Genomic DNA, 18,051 nt, shown 5'->3' with positions numbered 1-18,051 from the left:
TTTTCATCAAAATAGTGAAATCCTTTCTAGGTTTTTTTTTTGTGTGTAGGCTTGTATTTAACAGTACTATAAAATACTTAAAAATGTATCAGTCAGTGTTTTCAAACAATTTTATTTCATTTACCAATAGTCACACATGCCAATTTCACATCCATTACATCCATAACGGAGAGCTGTCACATCCAAAACCAGGCTCTTCCTCATAAATGCAAAAATGTCAAATAAACTAAAATCAATCAATTTTGTTCTGTAGTGAGCCAACTCTTATAACTTTGATTGGCATTATTTCCTTTGGGTTGTGCAGTTTAATTCACTGAATTTCTACGAAGTATGTTGTACACTGTAAACTCGCAAACTTTTTTGGTCACATCCATAACGCAGGTTTATTTTCCTCATTTAAACTATAAAAAAAGTTTGCAGATTGATATTTTTTCTGATCTCATACCTCTGTAGACAGTTGTTTTGGAAAGTATAAACATACGTTTCATTATAATGTTAACATACACTCACCGGCCACTTTATTAGGTACACCTTACTAGTACCGCGTTGGACCCCCTTTTGCCTTCAGAACTGCCTTAATCCTTCAAGGCAGAGATTTAACAAGGAACTGGAAATATTCCTCAGAGATTTTGCTCCATATTGACATGATAGCATGATACAGTTGCTACAGATTTGTCAGCTGCACATCCATGATGCAAATCTCCCATTTCAAATTATCCCAAAGGTGCTCTATTGAATTGAGATCTGGTGGTCAAACTGTGGTCATAAAAGGATGGACATGGTCAGCAACAGTACTCCGGTAGGCTGTGGCATTGATGCGACGCTCAATTTGTACTAATGGCCCCAAAGTGTGCCAAGAAAATATCCACCACACCATTACACCACCAGCAGCCAGAACCGTTGATACAAGGCAGGATGGATCCATGCTTTCATGTTGTTGATGCCAAATTTTGACTCTACCCTTCAAATGTTGCAGCAAAATCGAGACTCATCAGACCTGGCGTTTTTCCAATCTTCTATTGTCCAATTTTGGTGAGCCTGTGTGAATTGAAGCCTCAGTTCCCTGTTCTTAGCTGACAGGAGTGGCACCTGGTGTGGTCTTCTACTGCTGTAGCCCAAGGTTGAACGTGTTGTGTGTTCAGAGATGCTCTTCTGCATACCTCGGTTGTAACGAGTGGTTATTTGAGTGACTGTTGCCTTTCTATCAACTTGAACCAGTCTGGCCATTCTCCTCTGACCTCTTGCATCAACAAGGCATTTGCGTCCACAGAACTTCCGCTCACTGATATTTTCTCTTTTTCGAACCATTCTCTGTAAACCCTAAAGATGGCTGTGCGTGAAAATCCCAGTAGATCAGCAGTTTCTGAAATACTCAGACCAACAACCATACCACTTTAAAAAAGTCAATTAAATCACCTTCCTTACCAATTCTGATGCTTGGTTTGAACTGCAGCAGATCGTTTTGACCATGTCTACATGCCCAAATGCGTTGAGTTTCTGCCATGTGATTGGCTGATTAGAAAATTGTCTTAACAAGCAGTTGGACAGTGAGTGTATACTTTCAATGTGAATTTATGTTTTATGATTTTACTGCATATGTCACATCCATAGCACTGGAATTGCTCCTCCATTTTCTAAGCAAGTTTTAAGAACATTATGGCCAGGACAAGCAATTTTCTTGTTAGCAAAATGTTAGTACAATGCATCCAAAAGTCTGTTTAACTTTCATGATATTCATTTAAAAGCTCCCTGTGGTTAAAATCAAGTTGTTAGTGTTGTTTACATGTCTGACTGCTGGTTTTGATATCTTAAAGACAGACCATATGCAAATTTATCAAACAGCATTGTTGACATTTTTTCCTTAAAATTGCAGCGTTCCAACAGCAGTCTACATAAATAGTTTGAAACCGCTACAGTTACCTATCGTCACAATGAGGTCAGTCTCAGGAAAGAAAAAAAAAACAAGAAAAAAAAAAACATGCGGTATAGGTTTTTTCATATATCTTTCTTAACTATCATGTTCAAAGCTCTTCTGCATCAACTTAAATGCCTTTAAGAAGAAGTGTACAGCACACTAACTGTAAAAAAAAGAAAAGAAATAAAATGTTATGTTATACCATAATTAGTAAAAAAAAAATTAACATAAAAATCCGTAACCTGATTAACAGTAAGTTGATAACACTTAGAATAATGGTTCAGTTGTTAATGTATTTACTCACATTAATCCATTATTAAAATCCAGAGTTAATGCTTGTTAACATTAGTTAATGCACTGTGATTTAACATGAACTTAAACGTAATACAGATGAATAAATACTGTAATGAAATTGTTTGTTCATTATAGTAAATACATTAAAGAGAACAATTATTTTTAAAGTGTTACCAGTTAATTTCCTTAATATATATGCTGAATAGCAGTAAATTAACTTTCCCCAAGTTCCTTGCATGACACTTCACGTTATGCTTTTTTGCTGACAATTATATGCATATATATATATATATATATATATATATATATATATATATATATATATATATATATATATTTTTTTTTTTTATTTCCTTTATAGACTCAGTAGTATAATGTTATTGCAGTTGAGTATGTATGCAAATATGTATGTAATATGAACATAAATTGGGAATAAATTAAAGCAAAAAAAAAAAAATCTGTTGCTAATCTTGTGTTTTTAATAAACATCTTAAACATCTTGTGTTTTTTTTTTTTTTTACATTTTTTTTTTTTCTGGTAAACTGGTACATCCCTACTTTCTTTGCTATTGAGAGTGGTGCTATAGGTATAACATAAATTTTTCTCGTTTCCTCTCAAAGAAAAAATAAGCTGAAACAAGGAAAATGACAGCAGTTATAAAATAGCAGTTCTGACATTTCTACTTTTGACACTATCCTATTGAAAATCAAACAAAGCAGTTTTGTGCTGGATTGAACCTCTCTGTCCAATCAGCTTTGAAAACTCTATATTTTTGGACAACGTTTCTTTTCTGGACACTGAAATCCAGACTCATTTAAATGCTCACTGCAGTGAAGTGTCACATGGAAAACGTCATATGTTGACTTGATGTAAACAATTTCAGGCATGAAAAGTTTAAATATCACCTTCGGCTTCATTTCGGACCATCACCAAAAAGACATTACAAAACTAACAAGATTACAAGTGTTACATGTGTTTTTCAAAGCAGTAAATCCACACTTTTAATCCCTAACACACAATTAGTGCTCTTGAAGTATGAAATGGCAGCTTGTCCAGATTTAATTCTCTCTGGGTACGGACAGTAGTCGGGACTCTGAGAAGCTCTGCTGTAGACTAGATCTGGCTATGTGAAACAATAGTTTTAATTAATATAAATAAATGTATTTGGATGACACATCAGTATTATGCTACAGAATAACTTGTCATCCTGAACATTATGTATGTGTATGTGTCATCATGATACACTTATGTGTCACGGAACAGAAGACAGGCTCTAGGGAGTGTGTAAACATTACATCCTTTTGAATTTCTCTTGGCATCCTTTAGACAAAAGTCAGACTACAGGCTTTCATTGACAACCTAGGAAATCATAGGACATCTTTTTATTTATTTTTTTTATTTATTTCATTACATGCTGTTCACACGTTCACAATAAAATTGGTAAACAATGAAAGTTCTTATAAATGTACCACCTCTATACATATACAGTACTGTGAATAAGTCTTAGGCCACTAGTATATTCATCAAAAGAAAGCCGTTTAAAGTTGATTATTTCTATATTCTATATGTAAATCCAGAAGAATTTTGGCAACATCTCTAAGATGCTTCAAAAACCTGGCTGCAAAGCTACCTGAAAAACTATGGGCAAATATTTTAAATGCAAAGTGATGTCATACCAAATGTTGATTTGATTTAGTTAATATAAGTTATTGATAAATAAAATGTGTTTATGCATTATTCTTTGAAAGCATCTTTATTTTACAGCATTTTCAAAACAAGTCCCTAAAACTTTAAACACTACTGTAGCTTTGCAGGTTTTTTTGAAGAATCTTAGAGATGTTGCCAACGTTCTTTTGGATTCTCATGACATTCCAGACAGACTGGATGATGATCAGGTCAGATCTGTGAAGAACTGGCTGTTATCAGACTTCTTGTGGAGACAATAATCTCATTGTATAATTACAATTAAATGACTTAACAACGTTTGGAAAAGTAAATTGATATTTCAAACTAACATTCTACAGAAAAAAATATAGAAATAACCGACTTTAAAAGTTTTTCTTTGGTAAAATACTAATGGCCTAAGACTACTGCACAGTACTCTATATGTAATGTTTTTGTCATATTTTACCTAATTTACCCCTTTTACAAGATGTATGATAATTTTTTTGTGTCTCCAGAATGTGGCTAAAATTTTAGCTCAAAATACCCATTAGATAACTTAATATAGCCTCCAGAATTTGCCCATTTTTGGTGTCTGAGTACAGTTTAGCTGTGGCTTTAAATGCAAATGAGCTGCTTCTATTCTCTGTCTTTATTACAAACATGCTCTGTTTCTTTTAAAAACTTTTAAAACTTTTTAAACTTATAAAATTCACAGAGTTGGAACATATATTTTAATCCCAGTTTCTTTGCAAAAAATGCTCCGTGGACATGTGTATACATGTTAATATAGAAACATGGTGTCTGTCAATCAATTAGGTGGGCAGAGAAAACCGCAGTCATACGTCGAGGTGCTGTGGACCTCAAAATTACTGGGATTTGTATCCTATTTTAACGTCAGCAAATTTAAAAAGAGAGACTTGCTGTGTTTCTGTCACACCAATATGACTGTGGACAACACTAAACCTGTACACAGTTCTATCCAAACAGCTTACAAAAGTTGATTTTCATCATAGGTGCCCTTTAAAGATAGCTTTTGGTACAACCATTTGTCCCCAGATTATTTTGAGTCCAAAAAATAGTGTTATCAGATGGTGCACATTTTCTCACATCCTCAGTACAATCCAAATTTCACAGTTTCAGCTCGTTCCCCTCTTTCACAGATAGATAAATGATGGGCAGATATTCGTTACACACTTGATCCATTTCCATGCCTTTTGCTTTATTAACGATTTTTTCAAATAAAACAATCTCTCTCACGCCCAGAAATAAAATGCACAGATAACTCACTTTAATTAGTACTGTCATGCCGCACCATCCGTCACAGACATCTCTTAACGGGGGTCTAATTTTAAACTTTATCGCCACAGAAACCAATGGGAGTGATGAATATGCGGGTAAAATAATTTTATGTTTCGTCTCTATTACTTTTGTCCCTGTTGAAAGTGAAACATGTATTAATCTGGCAATTATGATTTCATTAAAATCTATAAATGGCCGAACATTAACAGTAGATAAATTAGCTCATTCGTTTCAGCCCCGGAGCTTAGAGAACATTAGGGCACGCCCTTTCTGTTCTGCAGACCGTTCATGTAGGCATATATATGCACGAGCATGCACTTTACCAACCCTGAGCCCATACAATAAAGATTTAAATGCTGTTTAGCCATTGAGAAAGTACAATTACAGGAGGCTGGGGCAAAATGGCCATTTTCTTCCATCCAAAGTCACTCATTATTGCAGTCTAAAGATGCATTTATAATAAGACCTATAATATGAATGATATTAGCTGTCTGTTTATGTCTCACACACACACACACACACCTGCCCCTAGACGTTATCAGTTTACTCCATCATATTGAACCAAATCCATCTTGGCGCCACTTACTTCTCGGAATCACCAATACATCAGCAAAAAGGAGCACGCGTACACCACAAACAGACACACAAGATATACACACAAATAGAAAACGAGCACACACACTCTTCACTCCCACACACACATACTGGAGACATCCAGCTGCCACCACAGACCTCAAAACAAACCTCAGGATTAATATTTAACAATCCTTTCCCTCTTCTCTGACCACTATATACCAGAAATACACACACACACACACACACACACACACACATACACTTCAGATTCAGAGATGCATCTATATAGAGACACACTGAAAAGTGTGTATCTTGATACTTGAAAGATCAAAGCAGGAGAGAAGACAGCAAATCAGAGAAATTCTACATCTGCGCTTTGACATCGTAACTCATTTCATGTGTGTGTTTAATGCTCAAAATGACAGGCTATGATGTGGAAGTTTTAAATAAACTCGTGCACATGCGCCCATACGTAAACGTACAGAGATGCTGACAGGCTGTCTGTCCAATAAGCTGTCGGTTGAAGAATGCAACCATCATCATGTCTCATATAATTGGCTTCTGTGCGACATTTAAGCGTGGTAGTGTATGTTTTTGCCCGTGTGTGTGTGTGTGTAAATAGGCTGACAAGGCTGAGGGAGTGTGTTTCACACCTTCAGTAGCTCTGTCAGATCCATCTGCTCAAAGAACAGCTTATCATGCTCTTGACATTTACCACACACACACACACACACACTGATTTGTAATATCATCTTTCTTCGCCCAATTCAGTCGCTGGACCATAAGCCTGTATCTCCTCTCACATCCTGTCAGCATGAGTTCCGTTGTCTCGCTTGGACATCATCTAATTGCATCGTGTTCTGGTAATGTTATGTTTTCTGACTACGCTCAATAACAACCTACTGTAAATACCATGCAATGCTCGGCTTCATAATGCGCCTGTTTCTCAAATGTCCTTTAATTAGCAAAAACCAAGTGCTTGCCTGAATTAGAAAAAAAGCAGTGCAGCTTTGGGAGATTAAAAAAAAGGACGGTTCACCTAAAAGTAAACACTATAATTATTTGTTAACTTCATAGCATTTAACTAGTGTGCGCTACTGTTTAGTACTGTTAAACACAAGATGGTGTCATTTAAATGATGTATATGACTGTAATCAATCATGCAAGGACATCTTTCTTTAAAAGCATAGAGCTCTGAAGTTTTACTCATAGTTAAGGAAGATGATCGTCTGGTTTTGAATTTGAGATTTGAAAAAGACCTTCAGTAAAGAGTGTTGTTTATTTGAGACTGTTCTTTGTCTGTTTATAGTCAAGCAGGAATGAACTGGATACATGATGAACCAGGAATGAACTGGGCACATTTATGATATTTTTATACATTTGTTTTTTCCCCTTTTTTGTTTTTCCCCAATTCAGTTGTTCAGATATTATCTTGGAACAAATACAATTAATTAATTAATTAATTGATTGCTTATTTTCCATTATAGCAATTCTAAATGCTATACTTCAATGTATATTTAATTTTTAATTAATTAAACAATACATAAAAATTGAAGTGTAGTATTCAGGATTGCTAGGTAAATAATTAAATGATAAATAAAATAGTAAAGTTATTTTTTTATTCTTTCTTTTCTTTATATTATTCATTCTATAAAGGTAATGCTGTATTGGTTTCCACACAAATATTAAGCAGAAAAACTATGATTAATATTTATAATAATATTATTTTTTTGAGAACACTTCTGGATGACACTGAAGATTGGAATATTTATGCTGAAAATGAAAATTAAAACAGTTATTTTCAGGAATGTAAATATTTCACAATACTGCTGAATTTTTGGTAAATGCTGCAGTTATTTGTTAAAAAATACAGTACACTGCAAAAATGCTTTTCTTACTTAGATTTGTTTTGTCTTGTTTCTAGTCCATATATCAATATTTTATTAAATCAAGAAGCATTTTCTTGACAAGCAAATAATTTTGTCTTGTTTAAAAAAAAAAAAAATTGCCAAAATTAAGTTTTTCCTTAAAACAAGCAAAATAATCTGCAAATGGATAAGCAAAATAATCTTGTCAAAACGAAAAACAACATTATTTTTATCACCCCATTGGCAGATTATTTTGCTTGTTTTAAGCAAGCGGCAACTTCCCGCTCTCCCTCGGGAAACCAATACAGAAGTAACTAAAATTTATATAAACTGTAAAAATGGCCAACTTTACAGCAGAAAAAAGGTGTTTACAACTTGGGACAAAAAACGAATTTGGTTCATATAGCTAATATTACCCTTTGTGACAACTGTGAGGGGGTTGAATTTTTTTATAATTCATCCGTTTGCTTTTTATTAGGTTTTATTAGGTCTGCATAAAGGGGCGTGGCCACTTGAGCGACAGCTAGGTCTCGCTGATCGCAGTCACTTCACCTCAGCTGATTCCGGCTGATTAGCTGGTGAACTCAGCATATACATCGTATTTTTGTGTTGTTATATGTGGCTTTACACAGTTGTCTTTTGGAATCATTTCTTACAATTATCAAATGCTATGGCATGCTGTGCACTTAATTGTGGCCTCCATTTCTCAGGTGAGGGAAATTATATACTTATGTACCATCTCTATAAATTTATTTGTTTAATTTAAGATCATTTATCATTTGTAATGTTCTTTAGACCTGTAATGCACACCAGAATCTGACAGATTGATTAGCTGTAGGCTACAGAACAGTCATCTGAAATGTTGTCATACAGTGTTATGCCTGGATTTCATAAATAGCCTTGCATTTACTAACACAGAATATATTTGAGGTGTTTGGATGTAATTCGCATTTTCCTCCTGTAGAAAAACATTATAAGAACAATGCTTAGTGGCTCAATGTATTACAACAGTGTTTTTGAAAGTCTAAACACTTTATTGATATAGTACACGACCAAGCACATGTGGTCAGAACACAAACAAGTCGCAGGTAATGAAGTATTAAGCCTTTCTCCCGCAGAAAAGTCTGTCTAAGCAAAATGCTAGCAGTTGTCTGTAGTTCCGCTCGTGCTTCGCCTCTTTGCCCCTGTTTGGTATGCCCCACAAAATGTCGATGGTTGGCCATACCTACTGGTAGCTTCATTTGGGTTATTCAGAATCCTATGGGTTACGTCATGCATACTACATCCATATTTTTACAGTCTATGGTTTTAAGGCAGAAAAACTGTCTAAACTTTGGGAATTTATTCCTTAAAACAAGCCAATATTGTTTGTGTGTCTAGAAAATGCTTCATGATGAATTTTTATGCATTTGGACTAGAAACAAGACAAAAAAAATTGAAGAATAGCATTTTTTCAGTGTATTTTTACAGTAATAGTGTAATTAATTCTTTATTAAGTCTTTATTTCAGAGGTCGCCACAGCGGAATGAACTGGCAACTATTCCAGCATATGTTTTACACAGCGGTTACCCTTTCAGCCACAACCTAGTACTGGGAAACATCCATACACACTCATTCACACTCATACACTACAACCTGTTTAGTTTATTCAGTTCACATAGTGCATGTCTTTGGACTGTGGGGAAAAGCGGAGCACCTGGAGGAAAGCCACACGAACATGGGGAAAACATGCAAACTCTACACAGAAATGCCAACTTGCTGTGTGGTGACAGTGCTAACCACTGAGCCACCATGCTGCCTTAGTAATATTGTTAAATAATGCTTTCTTTTCAATTTAAAATAATTGTTTTTGTCTTAATATATTACGAAACGTAATTTTTTCAGCGATTCAATCTCTGAATCGTCAACCTTTATTACTACAGACTTCAGTGTGACTTGATCCTTCAGGAATCATTCTAATAACAATACATGTCAAGAATTTGATTGCTGTTATTATCACATTAGAATGAAATGTCATGAAATTGTTTAACTCATGTTGATCCTATACTCACCTGAAAAAAGAAAGAAACTGGTCCAGCGTTCAATGAGAACGAGATTAACTTCAATGTAATCATATCAAGATGCCCTTAGAGCAGAAGTGTGAAGAACACCACAGATTTTCAATTCTTCATATCTGCGGGATCACTTTCTTGCTCTTCCTCCAAGCTTGTATTTTCACGTTTGATGGCGATGTTATACTCATCTCTCCGACAAGTTTCAATCACAACTTCCTTCTTCCCATCAAGCCCCTTCAGGGTCTCCAGTAGACTGTGTCTGTGGAATTTGTCTGAGAGTTGTGACTGTAGCACATCCAAATGAATCACAAGTCAGAACCAGTCTGGATTTCAGAGCTCTTCTAGATAATGGATGAGGACAAAGAGCACAAAAGACCTGGAATTAATCTGAACCTCTTCTTAGTAATACATCAAGAGTTAATCAAATGCTTAAATGTCACATAAACATTACCCATTGCTCTGTCAGAAAGACTGATATTACATGGCATTTGAGGAAAATGTTCTACGATATGGAGCAGCATCTGACTGTGAAGTGGTCAGATTTTAAAGTACTGAAATGGTTGTCAGAGTATATGGATATGCTTTTGAAGTCTTGTAATAATTTCTTGTTTAAATTCTAAACAAAATGATATTTTTGGTGAATTGTAATATAAAATAATGATAAAGTACTTTTAATGCGTTGGTGATAAGATTAATGTAACGTTCAATACAAGAAAATTGTTTGGCAATTTAATTGTATCAAAAGGTGAAATGCTTTGAATTGTGCATTGTTTTATTCGAAAATTGACAATCTAAACTGAAACATGAAATAGGGGCGGGTCATATAGTAGCCCCTCCCCTTTATAAAAATGTCCAATAGCATTTTGTTTCATCACAACTCTGCCAGTGCGGGTGGTCAAAGAGCTTAGAATGACCAAGAGGCGACACTCAATAGAACATTCCATGGCAACAGCAGCGCCCATCAGCCCCGTGATTTTGGAGTGAAAGCGATCGGCCATCCATAGGATTTCATTGATGTCACAATGGCAAGCAGCTGCTTTGTTTTTTTTATTTATTTATTTAAAAAGCACATTAAAGCTGAGATACAATCTGAAAGACGACAATACAACACTTACTATCACAATCATCAGCACTTCCAGCCAAAACCCAGTACTGGGAAACACCCATACACTCTCTCATTCTCACACGCACTCATACACTGTGGCCAGTTTTTGTTTTACCCAATTTACCTATAGCAAAACCGGAAACCGGAGCACCCAGAGGAAACCCATGCCAACTTGGGGAGAACATGCAAACTCCACACAGAAATGCCAACTGACCCAGCGGGGACTCGAACCAGGGACCTTCTTGCTGTGAGGCAACAGTGCTTTATAAAACAGATTGTACCCACCTAATGTTCAATACATTACCATAATTCAAAATGAAAATGTAAATACAGTGGTACTTTTTTACTCTCAAAGAGAACAGTTTTGTCAGGGTTTAGATGAGATGCAGTAGATGAGCTGGCATGCCTTTTTTTTTGAGGTGTGTTGAGGAGGATGTGACAAATCAGTTCTCTGTATACGGATTACTGAGTTATCTGAATAAAACGGCTGATTTGACATGATCCTGAAATGATCTGTTCTTTGAAGCTTATCTCTGAGCTGCCTTGATGGCAATAGGTTCATAAACTCAAACTCTTAAGTTGCAACTGTAAACATGATTAGACCTTGGCTTTATATGAAAGTTGTCTACAGTGACTTTAGAAAAATACACCTGTCCCTTGTGAAATGTATCTGGGTTTTCATTAGAAACAATCTAACAGGTAAACATTTACAGGTTTAATTAATACTCGACCTTCTGCCAACACATTCTCGTTTTGGCTGCTTTGCCTGGCTCTTTTTAAGGTCCAGAAATTCTTAAAAGGTCTTCTGCCTGACTTGATGTTTCATCATTTTTTTTAATTAAAACAAATTGTAATTACTTCCCTGTACATTAATTATATTGTACTGCTGTTCCGTCCATCCATAGTTTATTTTATGTAACATTCTCTTTATTCATTTGTTATCCATCTATCTTTAGTTCATTTGTTCATTTATTCACTATCACATGTTCCATCCATTCACCCATCCATCGTTCATTTACTTGTTTATTCATTCTGTTCATCCATCAATCCATCCATCTAACCATCCGTTGTTCATTCGATTGTTCATCCATTCCTTCGTCCATCCCTTGTTAATTTGTTCTATCCATCTATCCATCCATCCATTCCTTCATTTTCCTTTAGTTTAGTCCCTTATTTGTCAGAGGTCGTCACAGGGGAATGAACCGCCAACTTATCCAGCATATGTGTTACGCAGCTGATGCCCTTCAATTGATGATGATCCATCATTCATCCTTCAATTCATTCCTTGTTCATTCATTCTGTTCATCCATCCATTTCATTACCTAATCCATCTATTCATCCATCCACTTGTTTATTCTGCTCATCCATCCATCCATCCATCCATCCATTCATCCACTTGTTAATTTGTTTTGTTCATCCATCCATCTGTTCATCCACTTGTTAATTTGTTCTGTTTATCCATCCATCTTTTCATCCACTTGTTCATTTGTTCTGTTCATTCCCCCATCCATCCATCTGTTCATTCACTTGTTTATTTGTTCTGTTCATCCATCCATCCATCTGTTCATCCACTTATTCAGTGGTTCTGTCCATCCATCCAAACATCCATCCATCCATCCTTCATTTGATTGTTCAGTTCCTCTGTTCAATTATCCTCCCATCCCTGCGTCCATCTCTTGTTCATTCTGTATGTTTATCATTCCATTCATCTCTTGTTCATTCATTCATCCATCCATTCCAAACTTTACATTTCCATCACCCAATCCATCCATCCATCCATTAAGCCACCCATCTATCCCTCCATCCAGCCTTTGTTTATTCATTCTGTTAATCTGTTTATTCATCCATCCATCCATCCGTCCATTCCAAAATTTCCATTTTTATCACACAATCCATCCATCCATCTTTCCCTCCATGCATTCATTGTTTATTCATTCCATCAATTCAGCCATCCATCTATCCCTTCATCCATCCATTGTTTATTCATTCTGTTAATCTGTCCATCCATCCATCCATCCATCCATCCATCCATCCATCCATCCATCCATCCATCCATCCTAAACTTTACATTTCCATCACCCAATCCATCCATCCATACATTCAGCCATCCATCTATCCCTCTATCCCAGTGTTTCCCAACCCTGTTCCTGGAGGCACACCAACAGTTCATGTTTTGGATGTCTCCCTCATCTGACCCATTAACTTCAGGTTCTGGAGTCTCTTCTAATGTTCTGATGAGTTGTTTCTGGTGTGTTTGATTAGGGAGAGGATGAAAATGTGTACTGTTAGCGTGCCTTCAGGGACAGGGTTGGGAAACACTGCATTAGAAGAGACTCCAAAACCTGAAGTTAATGGGTCAGATGAGGGAGACATCCAAAACATGAACTGTTGGTGTGCCTCCAGGAACAGGGTTGGGAAACACTGCTCTATCCATTCCTTGTTTATTCATTCTGTTAATCCATCCATCCATCCATCCATCCATCCATCCATCCATTCTAAACTTTACATTTCCATCACCCAATCCATCCATCCATCCATCCATCCATCCATCCATCCTTCCATCCATTCTAAACTTTACATTTCCATCACCCAATCCATCCATCCATACATTCAGCCATCCATCTATCCCTCTATCCATTCCTTGTTTATTCATTCTGTTAATCCATCCATCCATCCATCCATACATTCAGCCATCCATCTATCCCTCTATCCATTCCTTGTTTATTCATTCTGTTAATTCATCCATCCATCCATCCATCCATCCATTCATCCATCCGTCCATCCGTCTGTCCGTCCATCCATCCATTCAAAATTAATCTAACATTATAATTATTTGACTAAGAACTATTATCCCCTTATCATCAGCATTTTGTTTGTGACAATGTAAAAATTAGTTTTGCCACAATTTAACGCATCACTGTTGAGTCAAAGTTCACAATTCACAAGAAAAACTGTAGTCATAATGTTAATAAAGTTTATAAAAGTATTGTACAAGTAAAAAAATATATTTCGAGTATATATTACCCCTTCTCATTGTTCCACATCCTCATTTCCTACGTCAACACATTTGCCTTGACGAGTAAACACAAGAACACCAAATTATCTGCGCCAACTCAGTTCAGCTATTCTAATCAAATCTGCATGTGTGATTGAAGAACTAAATTAGCCAGAGAGGAATTAGTACGATTAGTGAAATCTGGCGTATTATCTGGAATGTATTAAACGATGCACAATGAACAGGGCCCGGGATTCGTCGAGGCGGGGGTAATAACAGAGACACACAGCGGTTTTTACATAATCTGTGTTTAGAGCAGTCTGTCAGATCTGGCACATTCAAAATGTCCAAGCCGTCTTCCTTTGAACTGCTTTCTGTTCGTACAACTTTATCAACACTGAATTAAATGCAAATAGCTCCCTCCCTCTCTCCATCTCACAAGTACGCTTTCTCTCTCTCTCTCTCTGACTCACCATAACAAACAAACAAAGCAGTATGGAAGAGAACAAAGCTGAGGTATTGTCTCAAAGGACGGCGAGGAATACAACATTTATAAGCATTCTGTGGATGTACATCCCATCCTCTCAGCAGTCAATGCTTTTAGCTCCGATTATATGACCGCGCTGATGGGCCTCGCACACTCCGGATGCAAAATGTTTAAAAAAGAAAGCGTTTCTTATTTTAACCTTCAAACACATGCAGTTTTCCTCAATATACATGTAAAAAAAGCCACAAATTCGCACTCTCTGCATGTGTGTCGAACAAATGCGAGGTTTTTTTTTGAAGCAGACTGAGATCTGACAGAATGTTTCCAGTTCCGCTGTATCTGATCTCCCTCTGTGTGTGTATTGATTCGGGTTCTGTGGTATATTCCGTCAGCCCTTCCAGCTAACTGACCCTTTGATCCTGTCAGACAACGCGGCACAAACATTTTGTTACATCACATTTGAAAGTTTTCGGGCAGCATTTGAAGTTCGCCTCGTAAACACGGACGCCTCCTTGAAAGCTCCACTTCCATTTTGAGCGACTTTCAGGTTATATGAAGATAATAAACTGGCAGAAATCGATGCGCCTGTTAGCTGACTGACTTCTCTTATCCGTCTTTAGGTGGTAGATCTAATAGACAGACTTGCCACGCGGTGTGAACTCTAGCTGAGTTTGCCTCCGACCGCGTGCTGCTCTCTCTTCGCCTGTCACCGGAATATTTTAGTTGAAATGCAATCCTGCAAGACAATTCCATTATTTTGAATGAATTATGAATTTGGGACTGTTTACAATGAATCCCTCTAGTGAGATTTGGAATGACAGAGAAAGATAGAAAGAGTTAGAGATGGTTTACCCTGGAGATGTTCTCTTGGTTGAAAGGGCCTCCCACATACTGTAGACAGCCAGTCTGTCTGTTTGATTCATTTCCTATGTGTGTGAGTATGAGAGAGAGAGGGAGGGAAAGAGAAAGGGAAAATGAATGGAAAATATTTCATCACATGCAGCAAATGGGTGCAGTGCCCTCTTGTGGAGTGACAAATCTCTCAGATCAGTTACTTAACCAAATTAGCAATACTTAAAGATACCATTCAAATTCAGTCACCTTCATGTTGTTCGTATCAGGAGGTGACCAAACACTGCATGTAAACATGTCCTTTTTTCATCTTTCTATGAATATCCTGGCAGATTTGTGTGTCAGCAATCTGTTCAGATCATTGAGTAAGTTGAAACAGAGAAATTATCACCCCAATTTGGGAAGGAATCATTCAGACTGGTTTGGTGAACTGAATCAATAGCTTCTAAAGAGGTGTTTTACTGTTTTTTTCCCTACTATGAAAGTATAAATGAATCGAGGCTGTCACGTTTCACGTCTTTTGAAACTAGATGATACATTTGTGATGATCTGACTGATAATCACTGATGATTTTTCCACCACTGAGCTGTTAACTGCTGGGGTCGGATCATTAATTCAGTGAGCTGAAATGGAGAACAAATCATTCTGTCCTGGTGAACTGGGTCAAACGATTCATTAAAAAATAACCCAAAAGAGCAAATTTGTTGAATATTCTCATGAACTACCAGGAACATCAAATGTATTTTGATCATCACACAAAACGTATGGCTTATGACATTTTTGGAGCTCGATAAAGACAATTCGTTTGATTCATCATAATTCATTAACTAGTAGAATGTTATAAAAATGTATTTATTAATGATTGAAGTTCTGGAATATTCTCTCTATGATGGCAATTTAGCATGAAAATATGATATTCCCAATTAGATAATAATAATAATAATAATAATAATAATAATAATAATAATAATAATAATAATAATAATAATGCTCCCATCAGGATTTTTGCAACTGATATCGAGTACCAATTCCTTGTCATAGTGATCAGCCGATACAGAGTACCAGTTCAAATGCTTCATCGTGATCTGTTGTCTTGGCATTAACTCTCATCCATATGATTTCTGGGTATTTTAACACATTTTTGGGGATCACGAAGCCGGTATGAATATGCGGGAGACTAGCTTCTGGGAGAGATCATAAGGTTCGATGAGACACTAGATAGGGGCGATCGCTCCGCTCGCATCACATCAGGTGAAAATACTGGAAATGCATTGGCTGCAAGACCATCACTCACGTGAGTCATGCCAATAAACTGTATAAACAGGTCGCACCGCATCTGCTTTTATTTTAGATGTAGTCCAACGCGATCGCTCACACCCCCACACATCATTTACCTCCTCACGTGTTGTGGCTGCTGTAGGCTATGTATAATATATGGGAGCACACGTGCGTCTTCCTCTGCTTGTAAACTCATAAACAAACACCTGTGATCGGTTTATGAGATCGGCCAGATAGGCAAGGACCGATCGAGTTATTAAATGTGATTATCGGCCGATCGGTCGGAGCATCCCTGATGATAATAATAATAATAATAATAATAATATGGTAATAAGAAAGTAATAACTACCGGGGCTGTCATGCCTAGTAAATATACAAACAAAATGTACTAACAAATCAGTTGAATCAGTTTAATTAACTGGATTAATGATTTCCTGAAAATGTTTGACTTAAAAGAACATTTTGTTTCACAATCTAAATAGAAATTGAATATTTAAATAAATCTTACGTTTTAATCTGTTTATCACTCAACGATTATTTGGCTTTAGAAGACAATAGAAATATAGTACACAATTCAATCACATTGACTTTGAGAGTATCTTTTTTTTTATCTTGTATTATATACTGTAGGTTTTCTGCAGCATGACAAGCCTGTAGCCAACTGGACCTTTTTTCAGTTATTCGCCCCATTTTCTATTTAATTTATGGGATGGATGGCGATCACACAAGTTTTATATTACAGTTTTATATATAATGTTGAGATTAGCATTTTAAATTCAAAAATTTAGAATAAAGAAATATAAAAATATACTTATTTTAAAATACAATTTTATTATCATCTACCATTGAATTCCTTTTTTAGGGATCTGATAACATTTGTTCTAAATTAAAAACTGAAGCCTATGTGCAAATAACAAGCTGGCCAGTACATTCAGCTTTCCTCAGTCAGAATTTGAATTTGAATATTCAAACACAATAATAATAACAACCCAACAGAAGATTCCTCTTGGTCTTAAAATCTTTTTGATTGGTTAGTTTTAGAATTTATGATGGCATAGAAGTTAAACATGGAATAAATGAGCTCATATAGGGGACCAATTCTGGACCTTTGTCAGTGAGGAGGTGGGTCTTTCGAACCACCCGACCCCAGCAGAGGTCAACGGGCTGGCCAATCCTGGGGCACCTTGACCTTTTTTGCTTTCAGAAACTTTGCATTTATTTTAACTACTTAGCCTGACATTTTTACTGTTCCAAAATATTATAATTGTTTCCTAAAAGTATTCCTAAAACATTTTTTTTTAATTTATTTTATTTATTTTATTTTTTTTAATTTATTTAATTAATTAATTAATTTTTTATCACAATACCCTGAAACCAAGATATTTTTATCCAAGGTTATCATACCATCAGAAACATATACCGGCCCATGCCTAGTCATGCAGTGACTGATAATTTTCTTACATTCATTAGTAATAATAAAACAGCATCTAGAAGTGAATCAGTCTTATTTATGAACAACTCATTCAAATCAGTTTAGAGGAATGGATCAATGACTCATTGATAATATTTCACTCAAAAGAACTGCTATAGAAAAAGTTGAAGCAAATAATGGCATATTTTGTTATATATATATATATATATATATATATATATATATATATAT

Source organism: Danio aesculapii, chromosome 14, assembly GCF_903798145.1.
Source record: "Danio aesculapii chromosome 14, fDanAes4.1, whole genome shotgun sequence".
Taxonomy (NCBI): Eukaryota; Metazoa; Chordata; class Actinopteri; order Cypriniformes; family Danionidae; genus Danio; species Danio aesculapii.
Note: the sequence above shows the minus strand (reverse complement) of the source record.